This window comes from Heloderma suspectum, chromosome 5 (genome assembly GCF_057233095.1).
Source record: "Heloderma suspectum isolate Gila_16-S chromosome 5, 16-S_ref, whole genome shotgun sequence".
In the NCBI taxonomy this organism is placed as follows: Eukaryota; Metazoa; Chordata; class Lepidosauria; order Squamata; family Helodermatidae; genus Heloderma; species Heloderma suspectum.
Genome location: NC_139462.1, coordinates 26,147,176 through 26,168,080, shown reverse-complemented (window position 1 = coordinate 26,168,080; position 20,905 = coordinate 26,147,176). Strand labels below are relative to the sequence as shown.

The following is a 20,905-nucleotide window of genomic DNA, read 5'->3' as shown; positions in this document are numbered from 1 at the left end:
CCATCCCAAATGCCTGCCTGAACAACCACGTTTTTAATGCATGGTGGAAGCTAAAGAGGGGGCATGGCAGAGTTCCCTAGGGAGGGAGTTCCACAGAGTGGGGGCCACCACAGAGAAGGCCATCCGAGGCTGATCTTGTTAAGTGGCCTGTCTGGTGTTGATGGAGGCGTTCCTTAAGATAGGCTGGGCCAGAACCATATAGGCTTTTAAAGGTCAAAACCAACCCCTTGAATTTGGCCCGGAACAACTGGTAACCAGTGCAACTCCTTCAGCACCGGAGTGATGTGATCGCACCGGTGGCTGCCTTTAATCAGGTGAGTCGCTACATTCTGTACCAGCTGCAGCTTCTGAACCATCTTCAAGGATAACCCCATGTAGAGCACGTTACAGTAGTCTAGACGAGAGAAGACCAGGGCATGTACTACCGATGGGAGCAGATGGTCGGGAAGGTAGGGGTGCAGTCGCCATATCAGATGGAGTTGTTACCGTGCGGTCCGGCTCACGGCTGACACCTGAGCCTCCATGGACAGCTGGGAGTCTAAAATGACACCCAGGCTGCAGACCTGGTCTTTCAAGGGTAGCCGTACCCCATTCAACACCAGGTCAACATCCCCCAACCTCCTCTTGTCTCCCACCAAAAGTACCTCGGTCTTGTCAGGGTTCAGCTTCAGCTTATTCCTTCCCATCCAGCCACTCACCGTCTCCAGACATTTGGACAGGGATTCTACGGCCAACCTTGGTGAAGATTTAAACCAGAGGTAGAGATGCGTGTCATCCGCATATTGATGACACCACACCCCAGCCCTCCTGACCCCACAAGTGAGTGGCCACAGGTCCAAAACCTCCTCTCCCAGGGCTACCCACTGGTACTTGCCAGAGTTACTTTAATCACATGGTTTGCCATTGAGTGCAGGACTTTTCTTTCACAAATAACCAGTGTGGGGGCCCTGATTAGTACTACAGTGTGGGGAAATGGTTAAAGCTGCCTTACTACTATGCCAGGATCCCAGATCAGGGACACTGGACTGGCTATTTGTGAACAAAAAATCCTGCACCCAAGGGCAAACCATGGTATTAACATAATGTGTAGTTTGGCCCAGAGTTGGCTGCCAAAGTGCCAATACGTTGGTGAAGGAGAGGGCTTGGAAGGCAGAGTAAATTTAGAAGAGGTCCCAAGTTCAAAAACAGTTTGAGAAACATTGGTATAGTGTTACAGCAGCACCGTGGTTAGTGTAAGGATGGACGTGCCCTTATTTTCGCCGTAGTCTACATAAATCTTTACGTAGACTAGACATGCCAAAATAAGGAATGCAAATGGCGGTGCCATTTGCGTACGTGCTTTTTTTTTTCAAAGTCACCCGTGATAGGCTACGTGAAGATTTATGTAGCCTATCACGGCTGACTTTGGAAATCTAGCCGTGATAGGCTACGTAAATCGTTACGTAGCCTATGCACGGGTGTGTGTGTGTTTTTTACTTTAGTTTTTTTTTTTTTTGCAATGGCGGCGGTAGCAGCCGGTTGGGAGACCGGCCGCTGCCCCCGCCCGCGACGAACCGCCGCTGGGACCCGCCGCTGGGAGGGACATTCGCCTAGGGTTGGAGGAGAATTTCTCCCCGAAACTTCAGGGGGCCGAGCGCCAACGTGTTCGGCCCCCCAAACAAGTTTCGGGGAGAAATTCTCCGCCCCCCGCCCCCCCCCCAGGACGGGACTTACCTTTGGCGAATGTTCCTCCCGGGGGCGGGAGCGGCAGCCGGTCATTTGACCGGCTGCCGCCGCCACCATTCCAATAAAAGAAAAAAAAACGCCCCCGTGATAGGCTACGTGACGATTAACGTAGCCTATCACGGCTAGATTAGCAAAGTCAGCCGTGATAGGCTACGTAAATCGTCACGTAGCCTATCACGGGTGACTTAAAAAAAAAAAAAAAAAGCGCGTACGCAAATGGCGGCCCCCATAGTGAGCCGCCATTCCCGTTCCTTATTTGGTCGCTGTAGTCTACGTAAATCTTTACATAGACTACGGCGAAAATAAGGGCAAAGCAAATAGCGTTGCCCTTATTTTCGCCGTAGTCTACGTAAATATTTACGTAGACTAGACGTGCCCAAATAAGGAACGCAAATGGCGGCACCCATGGGCACTGCCATTTGCGTACGCGCTTTCCCCCCCCCAAAGTCAGCCGTGATAGACTGCGTAAGGATTTACGTAGCCTATCATGGCTGACTGCAGGGACGCAAATGGCGGCGGCTACGGCCGCTGCCATTTGCGTCCCGGCAGGAGACGGGATTCGCGGTTGGGGAGACAGGGCACTCCCCCCCGGCCAGAATTTCGGCGGGGAGGGATGGGGCGCCTCCCCCCCCAGTCAGAATTTCAGTGAGGAGGGACAGGGCGCCTCCCCCCCACCAAGAATTTCGGGGGGAGAAACGGAGCACCTTCCCCCCACCGCGAAGGAAGCTGCAGGACCAGGTAAGGGACTTTTGTCCATCCCTAACTAGGGATGGCGCAGAATTTCTCCACGAATCTCCGGGAGGCCGAATGCATTGGTGGTAAAATTCTCCGCCGGCCGCCTGCCCCCCCCCCGGGATGGGACTTACCTCGTGCGAATGTCCCTCTCGGTGGCGGGTCCCGGCGGCGTTTCGGCAGGGGCGGCCGGTCTAGATTTCCAAAGTCAGCTGTGATAGGCTAGGTAAATCGTCACGTAGCCTATCACGGGTGACTTTGAAAAGAAAAAGAAAAAGCGCATACGCAAATGGCAGTACCCATGGGGCACCGCCATTTGCGTTCCTTAGTTTGGCACGTCTAGTCTACGTAAAGATTTATGTAGACTATGGCGAAAATAATAATTATTAAAAAATAAAATTATTTTCGCCGTAGTCTACGTAAATCTTTACGTAGACTAGACGTGCCAAAATAAGGAACGCAAATGGCGGCGCCCATGGGCCGCCGCCATTTGCGTTAGGGGTGGGGGAGAATTTCTCCCCAAAACTTCGGGGGGCCGAGTGCCAATGCATTCGGTCCTCCGAAGGTTGTTCGAGGAGAAATTCTCCGCCCCCCCGCCCCCTGCCCCCCCCGGGATGGGACTTACCTTTCATGAATGTCCCTCCCTCCGGCTGGTCCCGGCGGCGGTTCGGCAGGTCTTCATCAGGGGCGGGGGCGGCAGCCGGTCTTTTGACCGGCTGCCGCCGCCACTATTACAAGAAAAGTAAAAAACAACAACACGCCCCTGTGATAGGCTACGTAACGATTAATGTAGCCTATCACGGCTAGATTTGCAAAGTCAGCCGTGATAGGCTACGTTAATCGTCACGTAGCCTATCACGGGTGACTTAAAAAAAAAAAAAGCGCGTACAGCTAATGGCGGCCCCCATAGGGCCTGAATTTATAGCATTTCCCTTATTTTCGCCGTAGTCTACGTAAATCTTTACGTAGACTACAGGGACCAAATAAGGAACGTGAATGGCGGCTCCCTATGGGGGCCGCCATTTGCGTATGCGCTTTTTTTTTTTTTTTTCAAAGTCACCCATGTTAGGCTACGTAATGATTTACGTAGCCTATCAAGGCTGACTTTGCAGATCTAGCCGTGATAGGCTACGTTAATCGTTACGTAGCCTATCACAGGGGCGTTTTTTATTTTCTTTTGAAGTTCGTGGCCGGGGAGATGGGGCGCTTCTCCCCGGCCTGAATTTCGGCCGGGCGAGGCGGGAAGCCTCCCCCCCGGCCTGAACTTCGGGGGGAGCAGCGAAGCACCTCCCCCCCACCGCGAAGCAAGCTGCGAGACCAGGTAAGTGACTTTCGTGCATCCCTAATTTGCGTACACGCTTTTTTTTCAAAGTCAGCTGTGATAGGCTACGTGACGATTTACGTAGCCTATCATGGCTGACTTTGGAAATCTAGCCGTGATAGGCTACGTAAATCGTTACGTAGCCTATCACAGGTGTGTGTGTGTGTGTGTGTGGTTTACTTTTTTTTTCGCGGCCGGGTAGACTGGGTGCTTGTACCCGGCCTGAATTTTGCCGGTGAGGGATGGGGCGCCTCCCCCCTGGCCTGAATTTCGGCTGGGCGAGGCAGGGCACCTCCCCCCACTCGCCTGAACTTCGGGGGGAGAACTGAAGTGCCTCTCCCCCACCGCGAAGCAAGCTTCGAGAACAGGTAATGGACTTTCGTCCATCCCTAGTGCCAAGATAGTGATAAATCAGACCCAGGTTTACTTACAAGGAGTAATTTATTGAGTCACTTACAGCACACAGGTGTACCCAATGGTTGGATCAGACAGCTTCTCTGAACCCAGAGCCATGGGGTACAATATGTAGCCATACATGTTAGCAATGAGGCAGCATGACAGTAGCAAGCGCCCCCCTAGCATTCATTCCCAGCATAGACTAGCAGGGCTTAGTTCTCAGCACAGCCACCTGCAGCTCAGCATAAGCAAACTTTGCTTCTCAGGCACATCTTGATAAGGCCTTCTGGCTCATTAGTGTGGAATGTATCAGCCTCTGACCCATCTTCACATGCTCAGAGGCTTACAAGCAAGGGAATTGCGCTAATAATGAACTTAAGCAAGGCATTATGGATCTGTAGGCCCCTCTAACACTGCAGGTGACTTGATTATGCTCCTGGGGCCAATAGAGGCTGGCAGGGCTCCATGGAGCATCTGCCTGCTCAGGGACACTAAGGGCTGCTCCAGAGAGCCCCACAGATCCCACTCTCTTGCTGTGACACAAAGTGAGAGAGCGGGTGGTGGAGCTCTCAGAGCAAAACAGAGGATGGGTGCTGCTCTCGGGAAGCTGCCCTCTGGCTTGCAGTGAGGATCGTCCCAACATCAGCCAGATAGTGGGTGGTATGGATGATGGAGAAATTCGAGACAGACTAAAATGGGCTTAGATTTCTAAGAATCCCACCTGCAGAATCTACTGTGGAGTGACACGCAGACTCCGTGGACTATCGGGGTTTTTTTTTTTTTACTTTCCCCAAATTTACGCATGTTTATTCATAGGAAAATGCACACGTTTCTGCTGAGGAAAGGTTGAATGGAATGGGGGACAATACACTAAATGTTACGTACTGAGGTAAATTAGGTAAATTCTTACAAAACCTCTTACGTAATTATTTGCAACTTTTTCCGCATGATGAAAAAATAATAATTCTCATCCATCTGTGAGTGGACGATGGAACGAAAGGTTCCTGACAATCTGAAAAACATATCAGGAGCGTATTTCAAACAGTTCATATATCCCTAGCAGGTGGGCTCTCCGGAGAGCTTCGTTGGCTGGAGAAGCAACCAGCATAGCTCTTCAAATAGTCATCCAGTCCCAAATACCTGGCTCTGAGGGGGTCCTTCCCCAGAGCCAGACATTGCTACCTAGCTCTCTGTTTAGCACTCAGTGTGTCAGAACCCCATTCAGGAGAAGAGCAGCTTAGAATTCCAAAAGCCTGCCCAAATGAAAACATCTTTGCCAGCCAGGAGAAGAACAACAGAGAGGGAGCCAACCTGGCCTCCCTCAGCTGGGAGTTCCAGACCCTTGGAGCAACCACTGAGAAATATATACAAATGGAAATGAGTTATAGCTATGTATAATTCTGAGGTGATTATACTTTCAGGCAAGCCTTGAAATTGTATTAATCTCTGAGGGAGGGAGGAGGCCATTAAGAAAAACAAAAGACCTGTTAGAATTATTTTCATTTCATTAGTTGAATGTATAAGGTGAGTTCATTAATATATGTTTGCATATACAAGCAAATTAACTATTCTGGAACTTTCCCCTTCAAACTCCTGTTTGGCCTAAATTATGGCCTTTAGCCAGAGACGAACCTTCTGGCGAAGACTCAGTCTAATTTGACAATAAATGGAGCAAAGAATAAAAGGAACCTGGTGGTCGGAGTCTACTACCGGCCACCCAATCAAGGAGAAGACAAGGATGAAACTTTTGAAAAGCAAATAGCCAATGTTTTAAGGAAGCATGATGTAGTAGTAATGGGGGACTTCAATTTCCCCGATATTTGTTGGGAGACAAATTCTGCAAAACATGGCCCCTCCAGGAAATTCCTGACTTGTGTGGCGGATAACTTCCTCCTACAGAAAGTAGAGGAAGGAACTAGAGGATCGGCTATCCTTGACTTGATCCTAACCAACAGAGATGACTTAGTGGAGAAAGTAGCAGTTACAGGAACTCTGGGGGAAAGCGACCATGTTGTACTTGAGTTCTTGGTTCTAAGGGAAGCAAAAGCCAAGTGTCGTCAAACGCGTACCCTGGATTTTAGGAAAGCTGATTTTAATAAACTCAGAACAATGATCAGTAAGGTCCCATGGCAAGCGACGCTAATGAGAAAAGGAGTCCAAGATGGGTGGGAACTTTTAAAAAAGGAAATTCTCAAAGCACAATCACAAACAATTCCAACAAGAAGAAAAGGTGGAAGACAACAGAAGAAGCCAATGTGGCTTCACAAAAAGCTTAGGGATGACCTGAAAACAAAAAAGGACACATATAGGAAGTGGAAAGAAGGCCAAGTAACAAAGGAAGAGTACAGGCAGGTAGCACAGAATTGCAGGGATGGCGTCAGGAAGGCTAAAGCGGAGAACGAGCTGAGGTTAGGGAGGGATGCTAAAAACAACAAAAAGGCTTTCTTCAGCTACGTGCATAGTAAAAGGCAGAGGAAAGAAATGGTTGTTCAGCTATTAAATAAGGATGGCAAAACGATAACAGATGACAAAGAAAAGGCAGAGGTGCTCAATTCCTGCTTTGGCTCAGTCTTCTCCCAAAAGAGGGTCTATGACCCCCCTGGCAAAGGCGAAGTACAGGCTGAAGGGGCAGGATTGCAGCTTGAGATCGACAGGCATATGGTCAAGGAACACCTCATTACTTTGAATGAGTTCAAATCTCCAGGGCCAGATGAACTGCATCCTAGAGTCATAAAGGAACTGGCAGAAGAACTCTCAGAACCGCTGTCTATTCTCTTTGAGAAATCATGGAGGACCGGGGAAGTGCCAGATGACTGGAGGAGGGCTAACGTTGTCCCTATCTTCAAAAAGGGTAAAAAGGAGGAACCTGGGAACTACAGACCAGTCAGTCTGACATCAATCCCTGGGAAAATTCTGGAGCAGATCATAAAGCAATCCATCTGGAAGCACCCTGACAACAATGCCGTGATTACTCGAAGCCAACATGGATTTGTCAAAAACAAGTCCTGCCAGACAAATCTGATCTCATTTTTTGATCAAGTCACCTCCCTTGTAGACCGTGGGAATGCTGTAGACATCATATACCTCGACTTCAGCAAAGCTTTCGACAAAGTGCCCCATGATATCCTGATGAGCAAACTAGCTCAAAGTGGGCTAGATGAAACAACGATCCGGTGGATCCACAGTTGGCTACAGAATCGGACTCAAAGAGTGCTTATCAATGGGACCTTCTCAAACTGGGGAGAGGTAACGAGTGGGGTACCGCAGGGCTCAGTCCTGGGCCCAGTGCTCTTCAACATTTTTAGTAATGACTTGGAGGAGGAGGTGCAGGGAATGCTGATCAAATTTGCAGATGACACAAAATTGGGAGGGATAGCTAATACTTTGGAAGACAGAAACAAAATTCAAAGTGATCTGGATAGACTGGAGTGCTGGGCAGAAAACAACAGAATGGCATTTAATAGGGACAAATGCCAAGTTCTGCACCTAGGAAAAAGAAACCAAATGCACAGTTACAAGATGGGGGATACGTGGCTCAACCACACTACGAGCAAGAAGGATCTTGGAATTGTTGTCGATCACAAGCTGAATATGAGCCAACAATGTGATGTGGCTGCAAAAAAGGCAAATGCTATTTTGGGCTGCATTCATAGAAGCATCGCTTCCAAATCCCGGGAAGTACTAGTTCCCCTCTACTCAGCACTGGTTAGGCCTCATCTGGAGTACTGTGTCCAGTTCTGGGCACCACACTTTAAGAAGGATGCAGACAAACTGGAGAGGGTTCAAAGGAGGGCAACAAAGATGATCAGGGGACTGGAAACAAAGCCCTATGAAGAGAGACTGAAAGAACTGGGCATGTTTAGCCTTGAGAAGAGAAGACTGAGGGGAGATATGATAGCACTCTTCAAGTACTTGAAAGGTTGTCACAGAGAAGAAGGCCAGGATCTCTTCTTGATCATCCCAGAGTGCAGGACACGGAATAATGGGCTCAAGCTACGGGAAGCCAGATTCCGGCTGAACATCAGGAAAAACTTCCTGAGTGTCAGAGCAACACGACAATGGAACCAATTACCTGGGGAGGTGGTGGGCTCCTCCACACTGGAGGCCTTCAAGATGAGGTTGGACAGCCATCTGTCAGGGATGCTCTGACTTGGATTCCTGCATTGAGCAGGGGGTTGGACTCGATGGCCTTGTAGGCCCCTTCCAACCCTACTATTCTATGATTCTATGATTCTATGACAAGGTGTCTTATATATGGTACGTTGAAATGATGGAAAAGCGAATTTTTGTAGCACTTTCCAAAAATGTGGCTAACATTTTTTTTTTTTTTGCAAGCCATTTGTGAAAAATGCTTTGGACTGGAAATATCCAACTTTTTGGGAAAAAAATCAGTGTTTTATTTCTGGACTGTGCAATGTATCTGATTGCCTAACTATGTTTTGACCTTGGGCTACTGTCTTGACCACTCCTGCCTTAGCCTGACCCCATGTATCTGGCTGCTTCCCTACGCTTTGACCATTCCCTGCTATCTTGACTACTACTGCTTTAGCCTAAACCCATCGGACTGAAACCTGTGCGCTTAACCATTTGCTTGTTTTATTACTTTGCTTTTTGGTTATCTGCTTCACTCAGAGTCTGCCTGCAGCCAGTGCAAGACATTATCAATAACTTCAGAATAAGGATGCTGGAGAAATTCGAAATGGACTAAAATGAACTTGGGCTTCTAAGAATCCAACCTGTGGAATCTGCTGTGGAGTGACCCCCTCAGGCCATGTGGAGTCTGTGGACTTTCAGATTTTTTTTTTTAACTTTCCCAAACTTTATGCATATAAGTATGCATTTCTGCTGAAGAAAAGTAGAATGGAATGGTGGTCAATATTCTAAATGTTACGTACTAAGGACAATTGTTATGAAACTTCTTAAGTAATTATTTACATATTTTTCCGCATGACAAAAAATAATAATTTGCATCCATTTGTGAGCGGACAATGGAACAAGAGGTGCCTGACAATCCGCGAAACACAGATGGAGCAGCTTTTACACAGTCCAAACATCTCTACTTCAGAATAAAGAAAAAAATCATTCACCCATGGTCATGCACATTCAGGACTTATTTTCCCCCAGGTAGGGCTTTTGTAATGTGTGAAGTGAACACAAGCAGATGATGTAGATAATCTTTTAGGTACCAGTTTGGTGCCTAAACAGAATGCCATCACTTCAAAAGGTTTGCAGGGTTACAATGCATTTATAGAGAAGATTGTGGCAGTAATGGAAACATGATAAGGGTCAGGAAGCACCAAAGAGCAGCTGGGGGCAGGGGCTTGAGATCCCTGGACCTATTTTTTCATTTATTCATTCATTTCACTGCTATACTGTCTCTGGGCAGTTCTCAGAAATTACAACTCCAAATACAGCATGACAAAAGCATAGTATAACATCTCTGACATACAAAAAATTTAAACAAATCAAAACAGCTAAAACAGAACTAAGAAAATAAAAGCTGTTGTTCATTTTTAAGAAATAAATTCCAGTCCAACTTCTGAACTGGCTAATTCAAGTTTCTTTGGGTCTTACTAGACAGTTAACATGGACAATGAGTGTTGGCAACTGCGGCAACAAAACATACAGGTTGCATTTCCTGTTTCTAGGATCATTTGTTTGGTTGCAAGACATACTCTTCCTTTCAATTAAAATCATAGGAAGTATCATAATAATAAATGTTTTATGCTAGAGACTACCACTGTACAGAACTGATTGTGTACATCTTGGTGAAGTGTCGAAATAGAGAAACTTATTAGAAATGTGTAGTTAAGGAAGCTATCAAAAGCATACAACACTGGGGGTGAGGTGGGTCAGTGGGACTGTACTTACCCTGGGTGATATTTTTGAAAAATAGGTACAGTCTGCTTGTAAGAAATACAATCATTTCTTTACTTGGCAATGTTTTTAAAACTCTTTTATGTACTGCGTTTTTGTGAGGAGCAAGGGAGAAGCCTGCCCCATTTTTCCATAGATCCCCCCTGCCTTTTCCAGATGGTCCCCATGGAAGGTCTTGCATGTTGGGATGGGAGAGAATTTCATTCAGTCTGCATTTTTAAGAGTGCAATCCTATGGCCGCTAGTCAGCGGCTAGACGGCCATAGGATAGGTCGGTTCCCTGAGAACCAGCATTCATCCCCGTCCAAGCTGCCTTGTAGGCAGCACGGATTGGCCCCATGCTCCGCGCTTGTAAGAGGAGCACAGAGCAGTAGGGATGTCACGGGCGTCCGGTTGAGGTTCGAAGCCTGGGGAGAAGTTGCCGGTTCAGCCCCCCAGACATCAGCTCGCAGACTTGAGCTCTTGCTCAACTCGTGGTGTGCTGGGTCGGGCAAGAGCTCGGGTGTCCACTGCCTCAGCAAGGAGAGGGAAGAAATCAGCACCTCTCCTCCTTCCCCCATCCTTGCTACAGTGGCAGTGGTGCGAGAGAGGCTGGTCATTTTCTGTAAGTTTTCCTGGCCTTACGAAAAACTACCAGCTTGTCCCTTGCTGCTGCTGCTGTAGCAGGTGGGGGTGGAGGGAAGAAGGAGGCACCTATCCTCTTCTCTCCCCCACCCACATGCTGGAGGCCAGGGGTGAGAGGCTGAGGGCTGGCCACCCAGGCACTTTTTCCCGGCCCTTGACAGCCAGCGCGAGGAAGAAGGGCAACAGCGGCGCCCCAGTACTCTCGCCATGGCCTCCTCTAGAGAAGGCCAGGGCGAGAAGCTGGGGGTGGCCACCAGGGCCCTCCTTCCCCACGCCAGCCCTTGACAGCCGGCACAAGGAAGAGGGGCAGCTTGCACGCAGGCAGGGCGAGCAAGGAAGTTTGCGGAGAAGGCCTGGGCTGAGCGAGCTGCAGGGGCACAGTTTGTCAAGCTCCCCAATCCCGGATGGAGATGGGCTCATCCATCCCTATGGAGCAGTGAAAATGGGGCAGACATGCCGTTCCGACGCTTCCTATGCATTGTCCGGACTCCGCCCTGCCCCCCGCTCCGACGTCCTGCTGCTAGACAGCCAAAATCCGCTGTCTAGCCGCAAATGAAGGGTGGCTGCTCCTTCCCTGCATTGGATAGGTGGCCACCTATCCTGACAGAATTGTGCCCTCCGTGAGCCAACCTAATTTGGAACACAGTTATCCTTCAGATTAGGGAACATTGCATGCTAAAATGCATATATTAAAGCAAATGCTTACTAAAATGCATACGTTTCGGGAGAATGTGTATACATCTGTATATTTGGGGAAATTCATACGAAAAGAAATGTGAACTTCTGTGGATATTTTTTTAAAGAAAAATCTGCAGACTGATGCTGAAATGGGACCGAACAGACCTTTGACTAAAGACATGCAAAAATGGCATGGACCAGAAACAGACTGACTTGCCCATTACTACTTGGATGATCTGGCTTTTGGATGACTTTGGATGACTTTGCTTTTGGTACATATGAGCATAAAATAGATGTGCAATGGAATGCAGCTATTAACCATTAGTTTCAAAGGGACATGCATTCAGATAAACATCCAGATGTGCATCCAAAGATGGATGCTGTCTATTACTTTTATTGTGACACATAACTACATGAACATATAGATGTGCACCCAGATGTGGATGCTGTCCTTTGCTTTCAGTTGGACATGCATTCCTATTCTTAAACCCCAAATAGCTTGCACAAGAGTTTTCATACACAGCTGCTAATTCTCCTTCCTGGAAGTAAATAAATCAGGTAGAATTGTACAGAGATTGGGTTCAGTATAATTGCCCACATCAATGAAAGTATAACATTCTGTTGGAAATCGAATGTGACTGATCACCATGGCATGCCATTTTTTTGTATCTGATATGAACAAAGTACGAACAAAGTATGAACAAAGTATGAACAAAGAAGAAGAAAACATAGCTAATCTCTGCTCTGGGAACAGAAATACTGAAAGGTAATATATAAACTTTTAAAATAAAATAAATAAAATATTTTTGAAAACTGGCGTAACTGAAATTGTGTTATGGGTACAATACAGATGTCAACAAAGTCAATGATGAAGTTTACAAGTGTAATGACACTGCATTTCCTCTTACAATTCACTGCTTGGTCCACTGTTGAAATTCTAAACTAGTGGCCATCAGCAGCATTAAAATATGCAAACTTTCAGCAACATATGCTTCTTTGTAGAAGTGTGCAAACTTCCCAGCAAATATTTTCATTGCACAAGCTTAACAAGTATAAAATGAGATCTCGTAACAGATGATCATTTTGAGAACATCCTAAAAACTGCCACTTTTAATCTCACTCCGGAAATCACACAAATGTCATCACAAAAGAAATGCAGCCTATCCACCAGCCAAGTCCTGACACTTATTATGCTCATGCTAACATTATGCAAACTATTTCAACAACATTTTATTGAAATAAAATCATGCATATTAGCAAGCAGTATATATAAAAAGGATACTTTGCCTGACAGCTGAACCAATACCTTCCACATTAATGATAGTATGTTTTACATATAATTTATGAGACTGATTGGTGGCCCCGGGGGTGGGGGATAAACTAATGGAAGCTTCTTGGCCATGATTTCCAGAGAGCTACAGCGTATGGCTACAACAAATATACTGAGCCACCCAAAGCAGCACTAACCATTTTGTCCACTGCTAATATTGATTAGGGTTTGACCACTGATGGTCAAACCTCAATAGACCCTCAAATTCCAAGGTGCCTTCCAGTTCTGTAAAAGGCAGAAGCACCATCTAGATTAGTTATTTATTATTAAGGTGTATATACTGCTTTATCTGCTAAAAAGTAATCAAGGTGATGTACAGCAATTTAAAACAATAATCCTTAAAACTACTTATTTTGATGAAAGGCTAAATTGAAAAGATGCATCATTACAGCCTTTCTAAAGTCCAAAAGAGTGGGGACAAATCATAGGTATTGAAGGAGCACATTCCATAGTTTGGGGGCAACCCAAGAGAAAGCCCTTTCACGTGTGCCTGGCAAACAAGCCTCTGTAGGTAATGGTGCCCTCGAAGTGGCTTCTCCTGCAAATCTTAATACCTGGGCAGGTTCATAGCGAGACAGGCAAACCCTTAGTTAGCCTGGTCCTAAGCCATTTAGGGCTACAAAGGATAAAATCAACACCTTAAACTGCACCCAGAAAGCAAGTGACAACCATCACAGGTCTTTCAGGACAGGTGGAATATGTTTCCGACACTGTGCACCAGTTAGCAGCATAGCTGCCACACTCTGCACCAATTGAAGCTTCCAGACTCTCTTCAGGGCCAGGGGTAGCCCCATACAGAGATCATTGCAATAGCCTAAACATGATGTGCCCTGGGCATGGATAACTATTGCCAAGTCAGACCAATTCAGGAAGGGTCACAGCTGGTGTACCGAATGCAATTGTGAAAACAGACTCCTTGCCGCCGCCACCACCCGAAGATCCAGGGTCAAGAAGCACTCAGAAGCTATGGACCTGGTCATTCAGGGGCAGCGCAACTCCTTCTAGAACAGGCTGAATTTCAGTCCCCAAGTCAGGCTTTCTACTGACATTAACAGTCTTTAGGCTGCAATGCAATAATCACTTTACTTGGAAGTACATTCCATTGAACTCAATGGTACCTAATTCTAAGTAGACATGTGGGTGGGGCTTACCACTGAATAAACATGCATAAGATTGTCCTGTACATACATTTCCATTTTTTGGCATTTCGCTTAAAATCATTCACAATGATCTATAATTTCCATTTGTATTATGAATTACATGTTATTTTGCAAAGAACCCAAATAACGAATCTCAGATCTGGAATATATTGGATGATGTTTAATGAAGGTACTCAGTGCTATAGTCTCTTGTAAGAGACACAAAATAAATTATATTTCATTCATATCTAATGAGAATTAACCTACCGAAAGTATATGAAACTATTCAGTCAACTATCTGATTTTTTTTAATGTTTAATTTTCATGCATACACAATTAAACTGTAATCAAGGTGTCTCACGAACTGGATTACTTGACATTTGTTACTTCCACACAATTTAGCTGTAGGGAATACATGTGCAATACATCATCACAATCATTTTTCTCTCTATATCTTTTATTAACCCCATCTTTTTTGTTCCAGAAGAAGCTAATGCTCCTCTACCCTTTACAAATCTCTATGTGCGACAAAAGTGCATGTTCTTTCTAACAAAAGAAGAAGAAAGAAAATGTGTAGCTGCTAGCTTGGTTATGTGGCTTGAAGAAGAGTTCTATGTGAATAGAAACTTATATCTCCAGAGTTTATCCAATAAAAAAGTATCATCTGAGCCATTTTGATTCCTGTACAGCATAAAGCTCCTGAAGTATTGTGTACTCACTATATTTCATTGTTCAATGTATACAAAGATTTCTATAATAACAACAAAAAACCTCTGCTCCCTAAAAATGTACTGCTACCTAGGGAAATTTCTGTAAAATTTCCATATGTCTGCTTTTTTTTTTTTTAAAGCAACTTTCTGCATGGAAATTCACATTTACTTTCATATGTGATTTCCCCAAACATATGCATTTTGCACAGGGTTTCCCATAATATACACATTTTAGTACTCAGCTTTCCCTGATATATGCATTTTTGCATGCAACCTTCCTTAATATTCACATACAGTCTGAGAGCCAGTGTGGTGTAGTGGCTAGAGTGCTGGACTGGGAGTCAGGAGATCCGGGTTCTAGTCCCCACTCAGCCATGGAAGCTCACTGGGTGACTTTGGGCCAGTCACAGACTCTCAGCCCAACCCACCTCACAGGGTTGTTGTGAGGATAAAATGGAGAAGGAGGAGGACTATGTATGCCACCTTGAGTTCCTTGGAGGAAAAAAGGCGGGATATAAATGTAATAAATAAATAAATTCACGTATGAAATTTCTGAGCTGAGAATTGCATTGTAAAGTTCAGAGATGTATGCCATCCAGTCAGAGTAGTCAGTATTGGACTAGCCACATCAGATGCCTGACTCAGTATAAGGCAGCTTCTGATGTTAAAAGCCCTCCTCTAATCCCCCTTGATATCACATTTTCTCCTGTCTGTCTGTCCGTCCATCTCCTCTCTCCCTATCAACTCTCACTTTTATCCACTTTTCCATCATTTGAACAGATGGTACAGGATGGGGGTGGATGGGAAATGATGTGCTGAACCCTGATTGGCTGCTATGGCTCACTGGAAGATGGTTAATGTATAAACAACATGCCACTCGCTAGACCTCTGCTCAATATTCATAGGTTCTAATAAATGCCTAATGAATTCTCAACTATTTTAGGAAGAGCAACAGGTCTAAGCCTGTTGTGATCAGTGCTCTTCAAATAAACAGACAGAAAAAGCAAGAGCTCCACTAATACCCTTATAGAGCGGCAGGACCCAGGCTGAATCAAGTAACCAAGGCACAGTATCTGTGTGCATCCATTTCTCCTTAATGGCCAATGCACTCTGCTGGGTGCCTCTGGAGCTTGTGTGCCTCAGAGGCCCCTGGTAAGCCCCCCAAAATCTCCTCAAGTGTAGGAGTACCTCTGGTGGTGTTTCCACTAGGGACGCTGGGGACATTCAAGATGGATTAAAATGACCTCAGATTTCTAAGAATCCAACCTGAGGAATCCGCTACGGAGCGACCCCCTCAGGCCGTGTGGAGTCTGTGGACTTTTGGATTATTATTTATTTATATATTACTTTCCTGAAAGTTACACATACACATCCATAGAAAAATACCCAAGTTTCTGCTGAGGAAACGTTGAATGGAATGGGGGACAATACACTAAATGTTATGTACTGAGGTAAATTATGTAAATACTTACTTAACTATTTAGGTAATAATTTCTGTATTTTTCCACATGATGGGAAAAAATTTTTGCATCTGTCTGTGGGCAGATGACACAACAAAAGGCACCTGACAACCTGGGACACACAGACGGAGTGGATTTTACACAATCCGTACATCCCTACTGCTACCAAAAAAGACTGCTACACAGTCAACAGGCAGGGGATGGATATATATCCATCAGAATTCTTCTGATTTTTGAAGAATTCAGCTCCTATAAATTTCCTTTTTTATGTATATGTATTCCATTCTAAACTTTGTTTTCCCTTCCTAGATGATTCTTAATCCACATATTTTCTAGAATGTCCTGGAAGTGCCAGGACATAAAAGACATTGAGAGGGGTTTGCACATAACACTAAACCAGGGGAAGACAACCACTTTTGGTCTGGGGGCAGATTACCTCCCCAAGATCTGGCTGGCAGGCTGGATGACATCAAGGGGGTGGTGCCTGATCCCCACAGTCATGTCCCAAAGTCATCTACCACTGCCCTGCCCTGCCCACTTTTAAACAAAACCAAAACAAACAAACAATGCTCCATGCAGAGAGAATCTCTTCCTATACTGCTCATATCCTGACCAGACAGAGCTCCATGCCTCTCTGTGCATGGAGAAAAGGACTTGCCAGGACTAGCAAGAACCAGCTCCTGCAAGTCCTAACCAAGTCAGGCTCCTTCTTCCTGCACTGCTTCTGTCCCCATCGGGGCACAATTGGTGCAGAAAGTGGTGCAGGAGAATCCCCAGTTTATCTCCAATCTCTGATGGAAGATAACTGTCAGGGATTCCAGGCCTTCCTGCAGAGTAGTGAGGCAACAGAGACTCACTGTGCAATCCACAAATCCTTCTATTCAGTTAATAGCACCTCTTTACACCTGAAGTGATGAACTTGAGCACACTCCAGCAGAGAGCGGAGACAGGAAGGCCTGGTGTGCTATGGTCCATGGGGTCACGAAGAGTCGGACACGACTTAATGACTGAACAACAACACCTGAAGTGACTAAACAGGCTGGGTGCTGTCCTCTGGGCTTAGTTAGCTAAACAGCACCTTTGTTACGAGAGCTACTGAAAGCAAGCAGTTGTCTTTCAACTAATGGATGGGTTTCTGCTGTGTTCAGCAGGCTTTTCCTGGGCTCTTTTTTCTGTTGCAGACAAGAACAAATGGCCCTTTTGGAGCTTTAGAAAAACTCTTATCTTGCTTGCTCTATGTTGCTGCAAGGAAGAATAGAGGTATTCTCAAGCTCTAAAAGCCCTGTTAGTTCTTGTTTGCAGCAGCCCAGGACTCTTTGCAAAGAAGCTTCTGCAGCCTGGGAGCGCTTCCTGAATGCTTTTAGGAGAGGGTGAGGTCACGTGGTCTCATGGGAGTTCAGAAAGAGCAGCCAAGCTGGTGAAGCTTCTCTATACAGAGCCTTGGGCTGCTCAAAGGGGCAGAGTTTTTTTTAAAAAATGGGAAGAAGACTGCTCAGCCACCACATACACTTAAAAAGGTAAGCTGAAATCCTGTCCTCCTCCGAAAGGAGAAAGTTATTCTCATCTCCCCAGCCTCTTTCCTCAGAGTCCCCCTGCCACCGCCCCACAAAATGTCAAAAATGAAAGCATCAAAATATCCAGCACAGCATTAGTCCAAACCCTAAATTGTGGTTAGTCTTTGTAAACCACCCAGAGAGCCTTGACTACTGGGTGTGGTACAGAAATGTAATAAACAGAATGAAACTTTGGTTTGTTGAAACAAGACAGCTTCTTAAGCTATGATTTGAAGGTGGCTTTTTTTTAGCAAACTATACATAAGATGAGCCATGATTTATCATGTTTGGTCTACATGGCAAGCTGTAGTTCATCTAAAACAGAGGTAAAAGCTCCAAAATCCTCTTTGCATCACAGCTGGGGGAGGGGAGAACACAATAACAAGATGCATCTAGGCTTTTTCTTGGAATGCTAAACTATGGTTTAGTGTTATGTACAAACTAAGCCAATGAAACTAGGATATTGCACATTCCACGCACAGTTGTGTCTGTGGTATAAACTCTCTGCCATACCTGTAGGAAGATCACTATATTTTTTTATATGCTCTCTTTCTCTCCCCTTGTCTGTAGGAATATCAGGGTGAAAGGTAGAATAAGAACATCTGATTAGATGCTACCGCTGGACACTTGCAGGTCACTTAACCAGCTTCAAAGTGCAATTTCATTCTTTCTGCTCTAGTATTTCAGACTCTGACTAGGGCTGAACATTTCCAATTACCATGCTACAATATGGTTGTCTTACAGGTCTCCGCTTATAGTGACAGGTTTTTTTTTAAGCCTGCCAGTTGAAATAATCTGTATACAGAAGGTCGAAGTACCATCTGCTTTACTGGAACAGCAAGCTACAAAGAAACCCTGAGGAGAAACCAGCATGTAAAGTATAGATTTCCTTACTTCCCAATTACACTGATTATATTACCTCCAACATCCACAAATACAAATAATCTTCATTAAGAATGCATTGCAGCCCACTGTCACAGAACGGCTTGAAGGAAAAGCCAATCCTGAAAAACCAGCACAGCAGAGTTGACCGACTCAGCAAGAAAGGTCAATGACATACTGCTGGAACAGAATGCAAGTAGTATTCATACTGGTGATTTCCCATAATGAAATGTTCCATCATCAGATTTCAAACAAAGAAGTGTTCTTCTTTCATTAAAAAAAATACATGTATCAACCAGAAACCAAGCCCTCTCACCTACTTCCAAGACTCTCTGAAAACATTCAGCTAGAATGTATGTCTTAGAAATGGAATAAAAGGGCCCACTATAAGGGTGGGCCAAAATAGCTGTGATCAGATATGCCTCATGTTTTAATGAAAGCAGTGGTTCTACAGGAGTGGGTGTTTAACCCTCTCCCCTGCACCATTTCATTAACCAAAATTACACCATCGCATCCCCGCAACCTGCTATTAATCATGTTGAGAAATAATGAAAGGTTGTGGAGCTAATATCAGCTCAAATAGGGATGTCAGAGAATTCCGCGACGGATCTCGGTGAGGCCGAATGCCAGTGCATTCGGCACCCCGAACACCATCGCGGAACAAAGCCCCCACCCCCCCATGAAAGGCACACAGGACGAAGTCCCCGCCACCCCCACCCACAAAAGGCGCGCGAAACGGAGCACTCACCTGCTTCCGTCTGCGCGGCTTTGTGAATGGCAGCTGTCCTGCGGCCGCCATTCGCTTCCTCCTCTTCATAGCCGTGATAGGCTATGTAAATACTTAGTGATAGGCTACGTAACTATTTACGTAGCCTATCACGGAGGGGGGGGAACCCCAGCGTACGCAAATGGTGGCGGCTACTGTCATTTGTGTACGCTGGGGTTTTTCCCCCTGCCGTGATAGGCTACATAAGTATTTATGTAGCCTATCACGGCTCAATACAGGGACGCAAATGGTGGCGGCTATGACAGCCACTATTTGCGTCCCTGCAGGGCTGCCCAGTGGCCGGATGTCTGGCTGCGGGCAGCCGGAGCCGTCCAGCAGCTCCGCAGCTTGGCCGTGGAGTGGAGCCAGCCAGGCAGGATTCTGGGGGGAGGGACGGAGTGCCTCCCCCCCATCGAGGATTCCGGGGGGAGGGACGGAGTGCCTCCCCCCCACTGCAGATGCCCCTCAGTGGAGCAAGGTAAGGGATTCGTACATCCCTAAAAAAGCGTAAGGATCTGGATCAGGGAAACAAGTTTGTGTTTTCAAGACTGAAGGTAATTATTTAATAACAAAATGCCATCTAATATGTTACCCAACTAACACATGGACATTAGCTATGATTTTCCAGGGTATGCTATGTTTCTGACATGGATCTTTCTATGCCAAATCTATGCTAACCCATTATTGGGTTAAGCCTAGTCCTGTGCCAAAAATTTCTCCCATCTTCTTTTTGACCATTCTCATTCAATCTGATAAGGAAAAGTAGTTTAGAAAAGAAATTCAAAGGAGAAGAAACTTTTGGGGAAAAAATCTCATGGGATGGATTCAGGTTTCTTGTGTTTACCTTACATAGGAGGTGGCCAAGGAGTGTGTGTGAGTGTCCTGTCATTCATTGTACAATCATCTGTAGTCTCTTTGGCTTGTCACACTTCAAGTTAAAGCCCAGAGGAAGAGCTCATGAGGTAGCTTCCTCCATAGGGCTTTTCCAGCTCAGGAAGTGCAGGCAGCTTGGGAGGCTACAGAGCAACGGAGATATGTGTAATAGAAATTAAACACACCCACAGCATCTTCAGCTGTCTCACAATGATTAGGTAAGCTCAAAAAAAGCGCAGAAAAAAAATTAAAGGACACCCTCAGAATGAGGCAGAACAATAGAAGCCTCTTTCATGGGTAGGGGTGAACGAAAGTCACTTACCCTTTCTCGCAGCTTTTTCGCGGTGGGGGGGAGCGCTTCGCTGCTCCCCCCGCGAAGTTCAGGCCGGGGGGGGAGGCTTCCCGCCTCGCCTGGCCGAAATTCAGGCCAGGGGGGGAGGCTTCCCGCCTCGCCTGGCCGAAATTCAGGCCGGGGGGGGAGGCTTCCCGCCTCGCCCGGCCGAAATTCAGGCCGGGGAGGAGGCTTCCCGCCTCGCCCGGCCGCGAACACGAAAGTAAAAAAAAAAAAAAAAACACGTCCTCTGATAGGCTACGTGACGATTCACGTAGCCTATCACGGCTAGATCTGGAAAGTCAGCCATGATAGGCTACGTGAATCGTCACGTAGCCTATCACGGGTGACTTAAAAAAAAAAAAAAAAAGCACCTACGCGAATGGCGGCCCCCATAGGGAGCCGCCATTCGCGTTCCTTATTTGGTCGCTGTAGTCTACGTCAATGTTTACGTAGACTACGGCGAAAATAAGGGCAACGCAAATAGCGTTGCCCTTATTTTCGCCGTA

The 20,905-nt window shown here is 46.0% G+C and overlaps 1 protein-coding gene and 1 pseudogene across 3 annotated transcripts in view; one reads left to right on the top strand and one right to left on the bottom strand.

Annotated features, from left to right (window-relative positions):
- LOC146343721 (uncharacterized) overlaps positions 1-17,355 on the top strand; it is a 28,752-nt pseudogene extending 11,397 nt beyond the window's left edge.
- CCSER1 (coiled-coil serine rich protein 1) overlaps positions 1-20,905 on the bottom strand; it is an 857,015-nt gene that overhangs the window by 57,701 nt on the left and 778,409 nt on the right. The gene's annotated exons all lie outside the window — the stretch shown is intronic.